Raw genomic sequence first — 17,972 nt, 5'->3', positions numbered from 1 at the left:
ATTCTCCTTGCTATTTCAGTGTTCCCCATGTATAGATGGATCCACAACCGAAACCGTTTTCACCCTGTGTTTCTGCAGCGTCAGTCTGTATGAGGAGCACACTTTGCACAGCTCCAGTGGCGCAATCGGTCAGCGCGCGGTACTTATACAGCAGTGCACAGCGAAGTTATGCCGAGGTTGTGAGTTCGAGCCTCACCTGGAGCAGCGTCTTTAGCTACTGAAAGCAACTGTCAAGTTTAGATATTATTAGGTATCTGATGGAGATAAATTAACATCAAACGAAGAAGTAAAGGTTTACTTCGAGTCACAATCAAATAAGGCTCCACAGCTGAAACATTGTGTTTCCTTCTCTTTTCAGCATGGAATAAACCTTGACTTTTTCCTTTGAAGCCCATGCATTCTGACGCAGCTCCCTACTTAAATTACCATCAGCTGTGTACCTCCAGCTGACCTGTACACAAATATATGAGAGAGGTCTACTGAGACGAGAGGAGCACTGAAGACTTGAAAAAGCTCTCGAATTAGACTCTGTGTTTTTGTTGTTCCCCAGATTTGTTTTTAATGTTCTTTTTCTTTTGAAGTTGTTGCATTTGTTTGTTTTTTTTTGTAGTTGTTAGACTACTACAGGGATTTACCTAGGTTCCTGGAAGACTTCTTGTTTTGTGTTTGTTGTGTTTTCGGGTTAAAATTGTTTTTTTCTATTTATAGGACCCCACGCATTACTATGGGAGTAGATAACTTTAGTTCTTACATTGTACCTGAAATTACCACATAAACTACTACTCTGTTTCCCTTTTTTTAAAAGGCACAAGTGAAGTTTGTTTTTCCTTGCTGCTGATTGGTAGCTACAATGGGTCAATTGCAATAAACCCTTATACAATAAACTCCACTGAAATTTGTCAGCAGCTCTGTACTAAACCTGTTCTCAATTGCAACAAACCTAAAATAACAGCTGCTGCCCGTTAGATGTTACTGCATTAGGAGTCTAGCTTAAACCACCTCTTCATAGGTTTTAAGCTACTCAGTAGCGGACTAAGCAGAACAATCGATCACATTAGAACTGTCTTGAATGTAATGGAAATAATGTACTCATTAAGTAACAAGCTTATGCACCACTTGCTTGAAAATTATTATTATATTTAACTAAAACTGCTTTCCAGACACCACAAATATTCACAATGAATGTTATCATTACACGTATTTACTAATAAAAGTGTTATTTATTAATAATTATGTATATGTTCCATGTATATTTTTATTAGTAGCTGTATTACAAGTAATGCATATACAGTCTTTATTATAGTTAGTTTTCAGTTATCCTGGGGAGGGAAGAGAATGGAAATTAAGGAAATAAAAATTTAAAGGGCTTTTAAGTCTTCAATGTGTTCTGTCATAGCTGTGTGTTGTCACATCTGGGTGTTAGTTTAGTATATTTGTTGTATTATTTATTGTGATTTAACACTACACTTGTGTTTCTCAGGAGAAAGCAGTAAGATTTTGTTTTATTTGAGGGTACAGAAAATTGTATTGTACGCCCAAATGTAAAGTTACGTTAAGAAAACATTATTGTTACCTTTTGCAACGTTATTTATTTAAGACGGTTCTTCAGAATAGTGTCCCTTACGTATCTGTGACTGTGGTCCAACAATAACGGTGCTGAAATAGCCGGAATGTGTGGGAAGAAGATGGAGATGGAACAGGAGGCTTATTCAGTCGATAGAAAGGTTGTGTAGGACTGAACACACTACGGTTATGGTACTGGGTTTAAGAGCATTACGATCCTACAGTCTCCTGATCCGTAATCAGATGCGTTATCCAATGCGCCACTGGCCCTTGTACCGCATTCCTCAAGTGCACCACTGTGAGCTTGCGCCGCTACAATAATACATCGCCCCAGTCCAAATTTTCTCAATTAGGTGTACGTTTTCTATGTGTATTTAGTTAATAAGTCTTTCATTTTGTCTGTTTTAAAAATTGCATCTCTTTAAAACAGACAAACGAGTTTATGTGTTGTGCTGAGATTCACACATGAGGGCATTCAAACGAAAGAAATCACAGAAAAGATATCGCGCTTAAAAAGAAATCAGAGTGGAGACGCTGGTGATAGAAAACAGAGCTTCATACGATGCATGAGATGCTTTACCTCTGAACTAAACTTGGCTCTTTAATCGTGTTAGGAAGAGTGTATAGTCAACAGTGTACATTTTAAAAATCTAAGCAAGATAATGAGACACGAAGTGAATTTGGAACACGAGCCTCTCCTTCATTGTTTAATGAGCTTTTGATGAACATCTAAGTGAAAGACAAATTCACTATTTTCACTTTGTGATTAAAAAACACTTTTATCACACGTTAAGCACTCCTGATGGTGTCGAATAGTTCTCTTTTCTACCCTCATCATTTGAGGATCCCCAGCTAAAATATCTTTTTAAACTACAACAAAATTGCAATACTTTGAATACTATTTAAGTTTACATAGTCACATTCCCAGTGATATTGACTTAGGCGCTCAACTATTAACTTCTTGTAGTTTGACTTTAGCCAAAAGTTTGAAATCTCTGCAACTAACAGGATGCTTAAGGACATCCAAAGAAACCCCATCACATTTAGGGGAGACGGTGTTGAGGTCCGATTAATTTGAAATGCGTCTCTGGGGACTTTTTATTTACCAACGTTATGTTTAACTGATGGATATGCGGACTGACTGCGCCATAAAAACTAACGCACACATCACCTTTTTTCTACATTCACAGGTTTTTGGCTAAAGACAAAAAAATCGTTTTTGTTTCCTTGCCAGCTGGCAGTAATTCCTCTGCACTGACAAAACAGATGAGTATTTTATCTTTCGCAATTTGTATGGATTTTTTTAAAAACAAGTTGTTCCAAAAATTAAATGAACACTTCCATTAAATTTAATGTAGAAGGATGTTGCTTTCCATAATGATAAACTGTGTGGCAAGACAGGCACCACTGAGACTCAACCCCAAGATCTCCTGTTTACTAGGCAGGCACTCTAACCAACTAAGCCACAGCATTCTCACATCCTAGTGTTAATTCTGCATCAGCAGGTTCAGCTTGTCAGCACGCCTGTCTCCATTTGGTGGTTTGAGCTGACGTTGCCATGACGTTGCCATTAAATGCGACCGAGAATACTCCAACCGGCGCGCCGCTATGCCTGCAGTCGGAGAACTAAGCCATGGCACTGGCATCAGATATCCCTTTTACAGCCACTTGGACACATCTCAATTGCTCTGAGACACCTGCATTCAGTGTGCGCTGAGCCTGCTCGCTGAGCAAGTGACGAGAAATGGCTTATGTCCAAGGAGTTCAATATGCTTTTTATGTTCAATGGGGTGTCCACTACAGCTAACACTGAAGCGCAGCACAGGCTCTGTGGTTTGACATCTCACAAGGTAAATGTTGAAATTGTAGGTGGAAGAGGAAAATTACCCTTGAGTATGGGGAAAGAGGCAACTCATGTCCGGAGGGGGCTGAAGTGTGTATGGAGGTGGCCTAGTGGTTAAGGCAATCTCCTCTTAGTACATGATACTCTGCACAAGTAGGTTTGAACCCCATTCTCCTCGAGGAAGGGCTTTGACACATTTTGACCTTTTTAAACTTGGTGTGCTTTCGTTTTGTTTCTTCGCTCCTGTCCTACAGCAGTAATATTTCTATAGGTGTATGATCATGGTAGGCTGACAGCAGGAACACGTGGCCCACAAGCAGTGACAATATCAGAGGTGTCTGCAGTGTGTTGGTTTGTAAGCAACGATAAAATAACTTGACATGGAAGCAGGTGTGCCTGCATTAATACAGCTCCATCGAGAGGAAAAAGTAACACAAGAACCGACATAAATTCAACAGCACGTTTCTGCAGCTGAAAACGGAACATACTCCACGTGATGATTGAGCTCACAACCTCGGTATAACTCCACTATAAAAGCACCACAACCTGACCAATTGCGCTACTGGAGCAGCACAGCACAGTAGCACATTTTCCTCAGTGTACTCAAACAGTGCTTCTTCCCTAGCCTACCAGCTTCAAGACTTTTTTAAATTGATCAAAGATTCATTGGAAAAGGTTTGTTGATGGGTCAGGTGGGAATCACACCCAGATTCACTGCTTGCAAGGCAGCTATGTTCATCATTATACCCAGGACTGGCGCCAGGGGAATGATCTGTAGGGGGGAGGTCTGAAATCCTGAGGGGGGTAGTGATATTTCGGTTTAAATGGAGCCATTGCAACCATCCAAGTGAATTCTCGCAAGCATGCCACTGATTAGTATTTCATGTTAGAAGATAATGACAAGCAATCTGGTATTTAGTGATGAAGAACAGTTCCACGTTCATCAGAACTCACGTGATTATTTTTGCCTGGAGCATCAACCATATGTGTTCATTTTTGCAACAACATCAACGGTAACGAGGTTCTGAATCATTAAAAAATCATTGTAAAACCAACAGAAAGTAGAAACTTCTATAACTACAGTCCTAGTTATATAACGATTGTAAGTATAAGGGTAAACTACTGCAAGGCATTGGTCCACCTGAGCAAATAAGGTCATAATAATGTTGACACCCCAAAACATAGACACTATGTAACGTGCTGTTCCTGGACAGATAGCCCTCCTGCACATTAAACAGTCTGATGTAGTAACTGTGAATTCGGGGTTAGTGTAGTTATCTGACCATTGACAATTTATCCAAAACTGAGGGGGGTGGGACTGTTCAGTTGAGGGGGCGATTTTGGCATGCCAGTAACATTTTGACAAAACGTCCAAGAGTTACGAAAACACTTACTTTGTGTATAAAGTACATTGTGTACACACTGTAAGTTCAGAACGCGAGAAATACTGCTCAATATGGGATCCTGTCCAGGAATATCAGGGCTGTAAGGGGGTCAGATCTATAGATGTAGTAAACACATTAGTGGAGACAGTGTGTTTGCCCTCTGTGTGAGAGCCAGACAGGAAAAATAATCTGTGGTCTGGGAAGAAGAGACCCTCGTTGGAAGAGCGGTGCTTCTCACAGGAGAGAATGAAAAAAAATATTTTTCTCCTTGGGGGAATTAAAAGCACTTATGGGGAGTGGTGTGATGGTAGTGCATCTGATACCACATCAAAAGGTTGTGTGTTCAAATCATGTTGAGATCGGATGATGTATGTTCAGGTTCAGCTGGTGCCGAACCCAGGAATTAGACCATGCCGTTTGGTTTTATCTGTACACCACATAGATAATCTAAATGAAATAACAGAGCAGTACAGGACACGCATTCAGGAAATTACACAGCAAGTCATTTTGAACATGACAAGAGAAAAGGCACACTGCACATCCGTGAAACATCACGTCCGACTTTAGAGACAGTTACATCACAGAATGGAAGTTTCAGGCCCCTTTTTCATTACAGGTTCAAACTAACCTGAAAGTTACAGAGTTTTAGGTCACTTTTGTATTAAAATGTGTCTGAAGCCTATAAATATAATTTGCCCTTTTTTAAATTGTGGATGAAATCCAATCCCATGTACCAAGACCTTACAGTATATTCATGTTAATTAAAATGACTAATGCTATTGGACATTAGCTGGTGCTTTTTGTAACGATTTGCTATTTCATGCTGGAAAGAAGGAAACCCGACCAACGTTTGCTTTCAGGTGCGGTTCATTCACATAATGGACATCTATTTCTGAGTAGCCTGATTTAAAAACACACGAACCCGGTAGAAGTCGAACCTCCAATCTCATGATGCAAAATCAGACGCGTTATCCATGAAACCACTGGCCAATCATGTAACTGAATTGCACCATGGTGAGTTCAGCACTGCAACTAGTAATTACTAGTAATAGTAATAATCCCATCCTAAATTTCTAAGTGAGAAACGTGTTTTCTACATTTTTATCAGTTTTAAAATATCATCTCTTTAATACAGACAAAGGGTTTGTGTGTCACTTTGAAATTCTGATTGATTTAGAATTCAAAGAAAAAGATGTTTTCTTCAACAACGCAGTGCAATTATGACATCTTTCACTCTACTTCTCTCTTGTAGTAAAGCAGACCTTGCAGTGTGAGCATTTACTCTAGTAAATTAGGTCATGTATCATGTTAAATCACTTCTTCAAAACAAAACATTCCTGGTGCACGTTTTCTCCATGAAAAAAATACATTTTTCCCTTACATGATTTCTCTTTTTTTTTCCATCAGAGTACAGAAAGAAGAAAAAAGGGAAAAGCAGTGTCGCAAAAAAACTCCATCGCCCTTGGGAGATGTCAAGCTCATCGGATATGAAAAGTGCCCAATAAAAGCAATTTCTTTTCATTTATCTTAGCGTCAGGGCTGCTATTGTGTGTAGAGGAGGCAACTTGCTCAGCCAGCAGACTCACCGCTTACTGAATACAGGTATGTTTTGAGTGTCATGCTGATCGTCTTATAAATGCAAAAGAAACTTTTAAAGCTGATAAAGTTTTCCATTGTAATTTGCATGTAGCTACAACGTCCCTGGAAGAGAGATTTTATCAGTTGCACGTAATCAGTATTTTTTACTTTTTGTTTAGAACTGGAAATATATTTTTTTAAATTTTTCTAAAGAAGATCTCAAGAAGTATTGCCAGGACCTACCTTTAGCATTCAATAGCGATATTAATGGATCAGAAATGTAAGGTTAATTGGTGATCTGAGCCAAAATAGTCCTTACACGCCTCCTGGAACAGTGTTCGTATTCATAGCAAGTTATATTCTTTTTCAACCCCAAACGTTGCTATTGCATTAAGCTTTGTGTGACCATTAGAGGTTTCGGTAGCTTCTGGAGAGCGCACTTTTCCAAACTGAAACCTATAAGAACATTATTCAAGACGCACCATGTCCCAGAATCATTCATCGGGACTAGGATTAATATCAATGGAAAGTACTTCAAAATAAAAGATTTAACTGAAATATTAAAAGAGTAGGAAAGCATTTAAAGTAGAAAAAAATCAGTTCAGATGATATTTAATTTTTTGAGAAATGGGCACATACATCAGCTCAGTGAGCAGTGCGAGGTGCTCTTCTGGAGATGATGTTAAATTAGTTAAAATCATGTGATAGTTAAAAAAGCTTAATACTTAGTTAAACAGCCAGCACAAATGGTTGCGTTTGTGATTATGTCACTTCTCTACTACAGCAGCGTCGGTAAAAGACCCTCTGAAAGCAGTAAAGCTCTGCACAACTGAATTCGTTGCTATTTGGAGAAATCCACAAACTCGTGTTTTTCATGTGCTTTAAAAGACAGCCATACTCACCGACAAAATAAAGACACTGCTGCTGATTTTTTCCGAAGCACAGTTGACCTTTCTGAGCCAATTGATGAAGCTCACCCAATGAATACTATAGCAGAAGGTGGAGGAAAGTGCAACTTTGTAACTATCACAACCACAGGAACAACTGCAAGAAGTAGAATCAATTTCCCATCGAATGGTGGTGTTGTCTGAGGTACGCGATGTGAGCGTGTGCAGAGAATCCCACAATCTCTTCAAAACTTGGACAAAGTATTTCTGATGGAGCGCTGTGCGCAAAGATTGAATAAGCTTTGCTCCTGCCGATGATTCTGCGTGAAAAAGCACAGCATTCAAGTTTCACAGACAAATGCACCATGCCTACTGTAGCGGCGAGGCTTATTAATAAGAAAGAATTAAGTGTTCTGAGCCTTCCCAAATGAGGCCCCATTTCTCTGTTCATCTCTGTGGTGCAGCCACAGAGAAACTATTCATGCAGGCTGATTTAAGGTTCCTGATAAGGACAGCTCCCAAAGGGGATGCACTTAGCTAAGCCTGGCTATCATGATCAATGGTCATCCATTGGTGCCTATCTGTCTAGGGAGTGCCAGTTGGACATCTGGACTGCATTCCTAAGTGTCAGGAGTAAGTGACTCATATTTCACCTTGATCAACCAATCAGGGGCTGGTAGGGCCGAGTAACCCACGTGGGACTCTGATGCCCATGGAACTTTCAGCCAATCAACGAGCTGAAGTTCCTCCAGGTAAAAACAGGCAACACAGAGAGCCTGAGAGATTCAGTAAGATTCAGGGAGATTCAGTAAGATTCTGGAGAGGATTCTGTGGACTGTTCTAAAGGGAATTCAAAGGAGAATTCCAGGGCAGGACGGCCCAGGAGCAGAAGGCTCCCAAGGGCAGGACATTCTCGCAGCGTGCCTCCTGACCATCCTGAGACTCAGCTCGGACAACCACGGAACGGCCAGTGTGTCCGAGTGCCAGAACTTTCCTTTGTTCTAAGAGTCTAGAGTGGAGGTTGCCAGAGAGTAACCAGCAGCAGGCCTCGTGAACAGGTCGGAACTGTGGACAGCTGAATCACTATTCAGAACTAGCTCTTCATCAGGAACGAACCGGTCCTCTTCCTGACTTTCTGGGACCCACAGTCATCTTTTCTCCTGTGCACAAACTTTGCTAGTTAAAGCCAACAGTGAGCATCAGCAGTGCACCGTCACAAGCCGCACAGCACATCCTGGCACCGAGCCAGAGAGCGCGGATTGGACAGCAACAGCCTGCAACTGTTTGTTTGTGCCCGCAGGAGATCTGAATCCCCAGAAATTGGATGAGTATTCAACTTCACTGCATTACAGCTCGAGAATTCCATTGTTATCCAAACCAGTTGATATCAATTTAATTCCTAAGAGTTATGTACTTGTTTTGAGTATCTAATGTAGAAGTTGTAACCAAGTTCACTTTACGAAACGGTCTTAATGAATGATATACTGAACGTATGTCCTCTTGATATGTGTAACACTTTGTAACTGATTGAATATATATCTTTTGTATTCTGATAACCCTCTCGATAAGATCTGTTAGGTTTACATGCATATTCTATGTATTAATAAATGTATCCTCGTGTATTAGCACCTGTGTGTGCGTTGTTTGAGTTATGTCGCATGGTTGGACTCTAAAGCCATCAAAAGAATCAACTTTGTGAATTACTGCTACAATAAATAATTGTCTCAGTAAATGCCCAAACCCTACAGAACTGGTGCCTTCAGAGAGCCACTACAGTTACATATTTGGCGTCCCTGAACGGCCGGTTTTTCTTACACTACAGAACCAATTTTAAAAACAATTGCGGCACACTACGATTCACACTGACTCAAAAGTGATCACGGCAGATGTTGTTCCCTGCATAATGCTGAAGGGACCAAAGAGCATTGCTGTTGGGAACACAAAATGAGGCTTTTTTATGCCTTGATGTTAAGCTGACAAAGACTATCTTGAAACACCTAGTTCAGTCTCTCGACAGACTGCCAAGCAAAGCTTTTACCCATTGACGTCGCAATAGAAGGAAGGTCTTAACCCACCAACACTTAGCAGTGGCAAGATTCAAACCTAACCCAGCGAAGAAAATGGAGCACAAACCCAGCACTTAGACCACCCAGCCACACTCCTTACACCTTACTCTCTTGAGAACGTCGGGTGGGTTCAGCTCTTGTTGTGCGACGCGTGGAAATGACTGCATCTTCATTTTCCGAGATGTTTCCTATCACATCTTTGTCAGCTCTGAATAAAGTGCTTCTTTGGAGCAGGCTTCAGACCTTTTATTTTATTTATAAAGGAGGGCCATTCAGAAACATGTAATTCCTGTTTTAGAAATGCTTTGGGCGGTGTGTTTTATATAATGCACAAACAGTATTCTGATTGTATACTGTAGTCCTGTGTAGCAATCATACTGGACGTGACTGGGATTCTGAAATGTTTCTTGAAAAGGTATTCAGGGCTGCTTGAATCTATAATAAAAAAGTGACCCGAAACTTCCAACCTTCCAATCACTGATGTCGCTCTCCCTAAACCTGTACGGGATGTTTTGCTGATGTGCAGTGTGCCTTTACTCCTGTATTAAAAACGACCTCTGTTGGTGGGCGGAGTTGAAGGAGAACTTACTGCACAGAAAAAGTACGTAACGATAAAATATTTCTGCGCGTGAAACACATCAATCGTTCAGCATTTCTAAAATGTTTAATTGAATTGACAAAGAAATCCTCTCCTTAAACTTCGAAAAGGATTATCTGTTGACCCAGCAGGCGTAACACTGCAGTTGCCCGTTTCTCACAGGTGTTTGAAGTTGTGGATAACATTTAGCAGGTTTGGCACCATGGCTTAGCTGGTTAAGACGCCTCACTAAAAACCAGGAGACCCTGGGTGTGAATCCCAGCGGTATCTATTCGTAGACAACAGGCCACTCATTGTCAATATTTATGGAGCTTAATTTAAAGACAACGGGAGAAGCATGAGTTACAGCTTTCTGTAGCTGTTTTATATAGTGATGTATTGGTTGGCTCTGTGGCGCCATGGAGAGCGCATTGGACTTCTAGGCTTTGATAGAATGAAGTCATTCAAAGGTTGTGGGTTCGAGTCCCACCAGAGTCATGTATCATTTTGATTCAACCTTTCAAAATCCTCTAGGGATTAGTGTTGATCAAGTCAAATAAAGGACTTCTTAAGAGTCCACAGTTGAAAATGAACCAGCAGCCACAAGAAAGAAATTAGCACTGGACTGTGATCACATTACTCCTGTCCTGGACTCCTTGCACTGGCTTCCTGTCAACTTCAAAATCCTCATGCTCACCTATAAGGCTCTCCATGGCTTGACACCACAGTACCTGTCTGGGTCTTTTTGATGCCTGACACTGTGTGTTTCCTGGTTGTAACGGGTGTCATTCTGGACCTAAACAACAGAGAACACCGTTGAAATAGCTGAACTGCCTAGCGGACACTTTGTCGCCTTCTTCTGACCTGTATTTAATGTGATTCTCTGAAAACTTGGCACGTTATATCTGTGCTACCTTTATGGAGGGCACACTCATAAGAATCATAGATTCGATCACAAGCATCTAAAAATGAGCCTGAGAAAATGACATCACGCTATGAGGCTGAATGGCACAAATTCTCCTGTTACTTCTGCAGCAAATGTGTGTTTTTTGCTTCTTAACACTGAGATAGTTGGAGATATTTGGCAGCAGTGGGATTCCAACTCACACCCCCAAAGAGACTAGAGCTTTAATCTAGCTCTAAATTAAAAACTAGGTGACTTGTAATGGCTGGTAGGAGAGGAAAGGTATAAATGCTTCTTTTTTGGACAAAGTCTTTATCTTTTTTTTCACCAGTTGTTTTGATCAAATTATTGTAACGCAGTGCCATATTAAGGTATAATATGTACATGAACATCATGTCTGAGTCGATGATGGCAGCTGAGTATCGCTGGAGGACAGTTCATCATGAGTGGGTAAGCCTGCATAATGAGGGAGAAGAGATCGGCCTCTCTGATGCAGTGTCCAGTGACACTAACCTTCTGTCCTACTGTTCTCTGCTAATGTAGATGGTGAATGTTTATTTAGGTGAATGTAAGGTTTCATTCTTGTAAAATATTTCCGAGCACTTTTTTTGTTGCTGAAAATTAATCCTGAGCATTTGAATGAATTCCGATATTGTCACCTAATTCCATACATTGTTTCATCAAACTAGAACATTTAGAGGAGGTCAATTGCATTTATGAATTGCATAGTGATAGTATTTCTTTCCATTTAAATACTTCAGTCAAAAATGTAGAGAAGGTGCTCCTGTTTTCACCATTATAAGAACTGTGATGCACCAGTAATATTTACTCTCATAAAAGTATTGTAATTGTATTGTTCTGTTCTGTAACAATCTTGAGTGACACAAACCTTCTGTTTTACTGCACTACATTTCTCCAGAGGCCAGTTCAGCATACAAGGATCCTCAGTCAAACAAACACTGCAATCGCTTGATAAACGCTATTTCTCATCCTTTCTCTTAGTGTCGGTGCTACTATTGTATGCAAAGGAGGCGACTTGACAATGAAGAGAGTCTTCATGAAGGTGTGTGTCGGCAAGCTCTCCACTGGCAATTGACTGGGCTTGTGAAGAAATCAATCTCATTCAACAACCATACAAATTGCACAGCTTAAGGCACATGAAGCGAAATCTGTGAGCTGATTGACACAAAACAATGTCACTTCACATTATCTGCAAAGTTGTTTTGCTTGTCTGACCACCTCTTCCTACTTTACAGTGAGCACATATATTTCAGTTCCTTTCTCCCATGTGGAGATGTATCCACTGCCAAAACTGCTGTCTGATTATTTAAATTATCTGTAAAACTGTTACATGACTTAATCTAATTGTAAATTTATAAGACGGTCTGTGAGACATTTGTGAGAGTAGCTGAATCCCAGGGCTGGTATGGAATCACACACAGGCGGGTCTTCTGTGTGATCTGAGTCCCACTGCTCAGAGCTACAGACTGGTCAAATGGTCACTATTGTAGACACGACCATCGGACCATAGGCTACAAATAATCAATATACCGATCATAGTGTCACTACTGGTGTTTATTACATAAATACTGTATATAAATAATAAGATAATTCCACACTCATAAAACATTTATAAACATTTTGGGAGGCTGACATACAGTAAAGAAAGTAATACTGAAGGGTTTGGAAGTCCTGGAAAGCGTTAATAGATCCTTCTTGCTTTCGACCTGGAACAGAGCCCACAACTGCCAGATCAGTGACCCCTGAGCCCAGTTCACAGAGAGGAGAACCAGGAGCTCTTCTATGTCTCTAAGAGGGCAGGGAGGAAAGATAAAAGGGGGAAATGTGACATGAGTCCAGGCTGTTCTGTCTGATATTGTTCATGTAGCAGCACTGATTGTCTGAATATCTTCTGGTTCTGGATTGTGAGGATAGAGAGCATTACGGAGTTGAGATCCTGTCTGAGTGTGAGTCTGAGCTGTGAATCTGACTGAGAAGAGAATAATGATTTTTTATTCTGCCTGAGAATTTTCCTGAGAATTTTTTTCTTTTCCAAGTGGTGTTACATCCCCTTCAGATACTCTACACAGACTGCCAGAGAGAAGAGGATAGAGAGATGGACAGATAAGAGCACACACAGCAAGAGACACCGACGTCTTGATTTACTTTGAAGCAAGTGTTAATTTCTTTTCTGGAACAAGTTGTTTCTGAACTTCAAGAAATTCATACAACTTCTGAAAGATAAAATACAAATCTTGCTTCTCAGGACAGAAGAAATGCTTCCAAAAAATGCCAGTGATTTTTTCTCCTTTTAACGAAAAGTGGAGAAAAACAACAGCAGTGCAACTCCGTCGGCTTGATTTAGCTTAATACAAGTATTCACTTCCTTTTCTGTAGATTACAGCCTGCGAAAGATGAAATGAACTTCTTGGTTACTCTTGGTCAGTGCAGAAGAAATACTGCCAGCTGGCAGGAAAATGACAGTATTTTATTTTCTTTAACTACAAACATGTGAGTTGTGAAAAGCAACGGGAATGTGTCCCTGTGCAGCTGTTAAACAAAGGGCTGGTGGGTCAAACGTACTCAGGGACGTGCTTCAGATTGTGATGATGTAAACAAAATCTCCGCTAAAAATTGAAGGGATTTCTTCGCAAACCCTCTTGAATGTGGCAGGAAATCTTCGTGTTTTACTCGTGTGCAACTACAACAAGTAAACAATTAAGTACCTAAGTCAATGTCCAAGAAAACCATCTTCACGTGTGGAATTTTTCTTTAACTGGCTGTTGGGAGAATTCATTTATACACCCGTTGTATCCTTAGCAAAAATATTTTAAAATTAGAACACAGATTTCTTGGAGAACTTGACAATCCTTGACAATCATTATTAAATGAGCATTATACAAATGTGCGTTGATATTTTTAATATGTACCTTAATTGTAATATATATATACATAATTGCTTTGATATGGATGTTCATTTGAAGGAATTCAGGAAACTATGAAGGATCGCAGAACAACCAAAGATACATTTGGGCATCTGCTATTGGTAAAGATGAAAGAGTACCTTAAGTGTGAAGCTTTCATACACACGAGAGAAAAAAACAGTTTTAATGCACTTCATTAAACTGATGGTATGCTTATCAATCGTGCATAAAGTGTACATAGCAGAGGATGGTTTCGATCCATCGACCTCTGGGTTATGGGCCCAGCACGCTTCCGCTGCGCCACTCTGCTGACAGCTGTTATAATGTGATTCAACACAACTGCTCTATCTTTGCTTTCTAAAAGTGCGCCCGAGATGAAAAGTCTAAACGGTAAACGCAGACGTCACTTTGAGCACTTGGTCTTTTATAGCACAAATCATCACCCGCTGCTCTACATGGGCGTGTCTTCAATATCGTTGAGAACCAAACCTTCTGCTTTCCGAGGCAACTGATTCTTTCGTCGTTAATTCCCAAATCTTCAATGAGAATCAGTGAAACGAAAATCAAACACATGTACACACTCGCGTCCTAACCTGAAAGAAAAATCTACACCCACTTTATAATACTGAAAATGATTCAGGAAGTACAGCAAAGTTCTAAAACCAGCGAATGCATCTGCATACAGTACATAAAATGTCAATTTTTCAAAAGTAAAATCTTCAGCTTTGAAAGATTACCATCCATATATTTTCGTTTTTCTCTTTTTTTACATAACACGCTTTCGAGAAACAAACTGTCTTTTAATTAAGGTTTCATTAGAAAATGTGTATCTTGGTTTGCCAAGTTAAAATCGGCACATCCCAGTGGGCAAAAGATGTAGAATATACGACTATTGAACGCATACCAGACGTGTAACTGTGCTCCGTAACTGGTCTAGAATGAAATTGATTATATGTTTATTATACATAAATGGTTGTAGTTCTATTATACGGATAAATTTAGAAGACTACTATACATATATAGTTAAAGGTCTATTATACATCAAAGAAAGATTTTTATAGGTGTAGAAACTAGTAAATAAAGCCAATGATTTATTTTAGAAATTTATTCTTAAAATATACAACTATTCACACCTGAAAAATATGTAGTTCAAATTATACATTATATACAATATTGTAATCAACAAATGTCTAACCATCATAAAAAACACAACTAGTAAACTTCAGTTACAAATTCTAGTAACATGGCAATATATATATATAGTACTGACAAACACAAACTAATTACATGAACACGGTAATATTTAACTCAAAACCACATTTCGAAACTTCTTTATTTCCACGAAAATATTATTAATGTTGCACAAACGCTACTTTCTAATAAAGACAGAAAGAAACTATTTGTTTTGTGTCTCATGGTGATCCTCCTCTCGATACTAATGAAATGTTTAATATGATCCCTCGAGAAAAAAAAGGAGTCAATTTCCGCCTGGAATGATTGATGCCCCATCAAACATTTTGTAATATCCCTGGAAGTTTATACAGTAGAATCCTGGTTCGTGGCTTAAATTCAAGGTAAACAAGACTAAGGAAACGAGTTGGAAACTTGATGTCGAAGTGGGATTTAAATCACCCGGAACATTTCACTACATTGGGCAGTATGTGCTAGGGAGCATTGCTTGACATCCCTTCGATAGCTCAGTTGGTAGAGCGGAGGACTGTAGTGGAGTCAGTAGGGAATCCTTAGGTCGCTGGTTCGATTCCGGCTCGAAGGAAGGTGCTTTTTGTGTACTTTAATCAAAGAGTTAAAAAAGCGAATCTGTTTCATTCAGACATTTATCAAAAGTTCAATAAACGACGAAGTAGAGGTTCCTGTTCCGAATTCAGCCCACGTCTGATTGTCTTGTTTTGGCCAAGATCCGATCTTTGAATTAAGGGACTACTCTGTCTGCTTTGTAATTCAAAAATACATACAAATGTCAAGTTTTTTGTAGATATAAAGGTGTTCTCTGTTTTCAAAGGATAGGTACTTAATTGGCATAATGATTTGGTATTGGTTTTATATCGTTGTATTATGAAGTTTGTGCTTTCTGTGTTTTTATCGTATTGTGAACTTATTTTTTAAACAAATGCTTACAAAGGCAAACACGGCACACATCTGTTTATACCAGTGGTGAATTGTACATTTGTACAAGCTACTGTGCACTTCTGGGAGTATAACAGGTTCGATATAAAGTGGCAAAAATATAAAAGGGGAATATACCCCAGACTGCGTATAAGCTCTCGTTGTGACTATTGTTTTATTTTTAGATAAAAATGGCGTACTGTGCACGAAATGTTGCAGAAACACAATTTGATATTTTAATAATTATTATTTTAATAATTTGATCAAATTGAGACCCAGGATCCAAATCTTCAGTTCTGATTTTTTTAAGTGATATCTTTCCTTCCTGTCGTGGAAGTCACACGATGTGAGCAATTGTTTTTTTTTACGTTGCGATCCAAAGATCCTCAGGCGCACTGTAACCAAACCAGGATGGATTCTGCTCGGAGCCGGACTGAGCTCATTCTCACTCCCTGTGCTAAAAACAGAATTAGCTCTTCCCCGAACATCGTCTACAGCTGCTGGATGGTGCTCTGCGTCTTACTGCTCCGGCAATTACTTTGACGAAAGACAGATCACTTGTGCGCTTTTAACCTTCTCGCAGCTACAGCTATAGCCCTGAAAAAAGCATTAGCTTTATCAGTTTTTACATTAATCTATTTTGAATCAAAGTTTGATATTTTTTTATTTTTTATTGCATTTTACATTACAATTATAATAATAATAATAATCATTATTATTATTACGCACACTTATATAGCGCTGTTCTGGATACTCCACTCAATGCGCTTTACAGGTAATGGGGACTCCCCTCCACCACCACCATTCTCCTGAATGATCACAGAGAGTCAGGACCTCGGTTTTACGTCTCAGCCGAAGGACGGCACCTGTTTACAGTTTAGTGTCCCCTTCATTGTACTGGGATATTAGGACCCGCATGGACCGCAGGGTGTGCGTCAAGCGACAGAAACCAGACGTGTGTCGGGCTCGGCTGCGAGCAGGACAATGACATCACAGGGACAAAGTAGAGGAAATCAAAAGGGTTCTATAAAAGACCTGTGTAAGCTGTTGGTTTGCAGTCTGGACTCTAAATCCTCCTATCCGATTTTAAATCTCTCTAATACCTGAGCTGCGGCTTCTTCCGAGTATTTATTCGTATACTTATTATGTGTAAGTGTATAGATGAAACCTTTCATATATTGTTCAGTTTAAATCAAAATGCTTTACTAATACAAGAGAGAAATATAGTATGAAGGATGTGACAAATCTATGATTTCTTGGAACAAAACGGTTTTTATTTGCATTCGAAATGAAGCGGAATTTTAGCGGGACACACAAACCCTTTGTCCTTTTTAGAGTTTTTAGAGTGAACAGACATAAATGTAGAAAACGTGTTTTTTAGCACTACAATAGCAGGGTCAGTGGCATAATGAATAACGCGTCAGGCCTCGCGTCAGAAAATTATAAGTTGGACTGCCGTCTGGCTTGTTGCGTTTATACCACTTACGTTGTTTTATATAAATGAACTCCACCTGAAAGCTATAGAAAACACTTTGGGTAAGTTGTCTGCAGCCTCATGCGAATTTCGACAACTTACCCAAAACACTGTACTGTCTGGAGATCAGCTCCAGCTCTGAACTCAATTGCAATGAAAAACCATGCGTAACAAAACTGGAGAACAGCTGAACTTGTGTTCAGTTCGGTGATGAGGGATCAGAACTGTCCTTGTTGTAATTAGCACGAACTGCACAGGCTCTGAATCAGACCATGTCAATTAGTCTGATCAATGTAGGACACGTTAATGTAGAATTATTAAAAGGTTTATTAGTTAGTTCAGGTTTACCCACCTGAACTAATGTAGAATTATTACTTGGTCTGTCTCTTGTTTGTATATAAATGAATGTCTCTGACAACTTAATGTTAGTTTTACGATGTAGGTCAGGCGTTGACATATGCACGAGTATACTAAATGTCTCACTCCTGATTCAACTCATGTTCTATAGGAGATTGGCGATTCCTCCTGTTTCTCATACAACCATATCAGAACAGAAGCCCGTTTCACCCAGCTCTGATTCAAGATCGACTTGCATCTTTATCCCTTTTTTGTTCGTGATCATTATTTTCTTTAGTTATGATCAATAT

At 39.6% G+C, this 17,972-nt stretch overlaps 4 non-coding genes across 4 annotated transcripts; 3 read left to right on the top strand and 1 right to left on the bottom strand.

The window, feature by feature from the left end:
• Positions 1 to 110: 110 nt before the first annotated feature.
• On the top strand, positions 111 to 204 carry trnai-uau (transfer RNA isoleucine (anticodon UAU)). The gene is made up of 2 exons: positions 111 to 148; positions 169 to 204. It is a non-coding gene; the product is annotated as a tRNA-Ile (tRNA).
• Positions 205 to 10,304: 10,100 nt separating this feature from the next.
• On the top strand, positions 10,305 to 10,397 carry trnar-ucu (transfer RNA arginine (anticodon UCU)). The gene is made up of 2 exons: positions 10,305 to 10,341; positions 10,362 to 10,397. It is a non-coding gene; the product is annotated as a tRNA-Arg (tRNA).
• A 3,568-nt stretch (positions 10,398 to 13,965) lies between these two features.
• Positions 13,966 to 14,037, bottom strand: trnam-cau (transfer RNA methionine (anticodon CAU)). The gene has a single exon. It is a non-coding gene; the product is annotated as a tRNA-Met (tRNA).
• Positions 14,038 to 15,413: 1,376 nt separating this feature from the next.
• Positions 15,414 to 15,501, top strand: trnay-gua (transfer RNA tyrosine (anticodon GUA)). The gene is given in 2 exon segments: positions 15,414 to 15,450; positions 15,466 to 15,501. It is a non-coding gene; the product is annotated as a tRNA-Tyr (tRNA).
• The last annotated feature ends 2,471 nt before the right edge of the window (positions 15,502 to 17,972 follow it).

This window comes from Lepisosteus platostomus, chromosome 5, assembly GCF_059453375.1.
Source record: "Lepisosteus platostomus isolate fLepPlt1 chromosome 5, fLepPlt1.hap1, whole genome shotgun sequence".
Lineage (NCBI taxonomy): Eukaryota > Metazoa > Chordata > Actinopteri > Semionotiformes > Lepisosteidae > Lepisosteus > Lepisosteus platostomus.
This window is presented reverse-complemented; position numbering and strand designations above follow the sequence as displayed.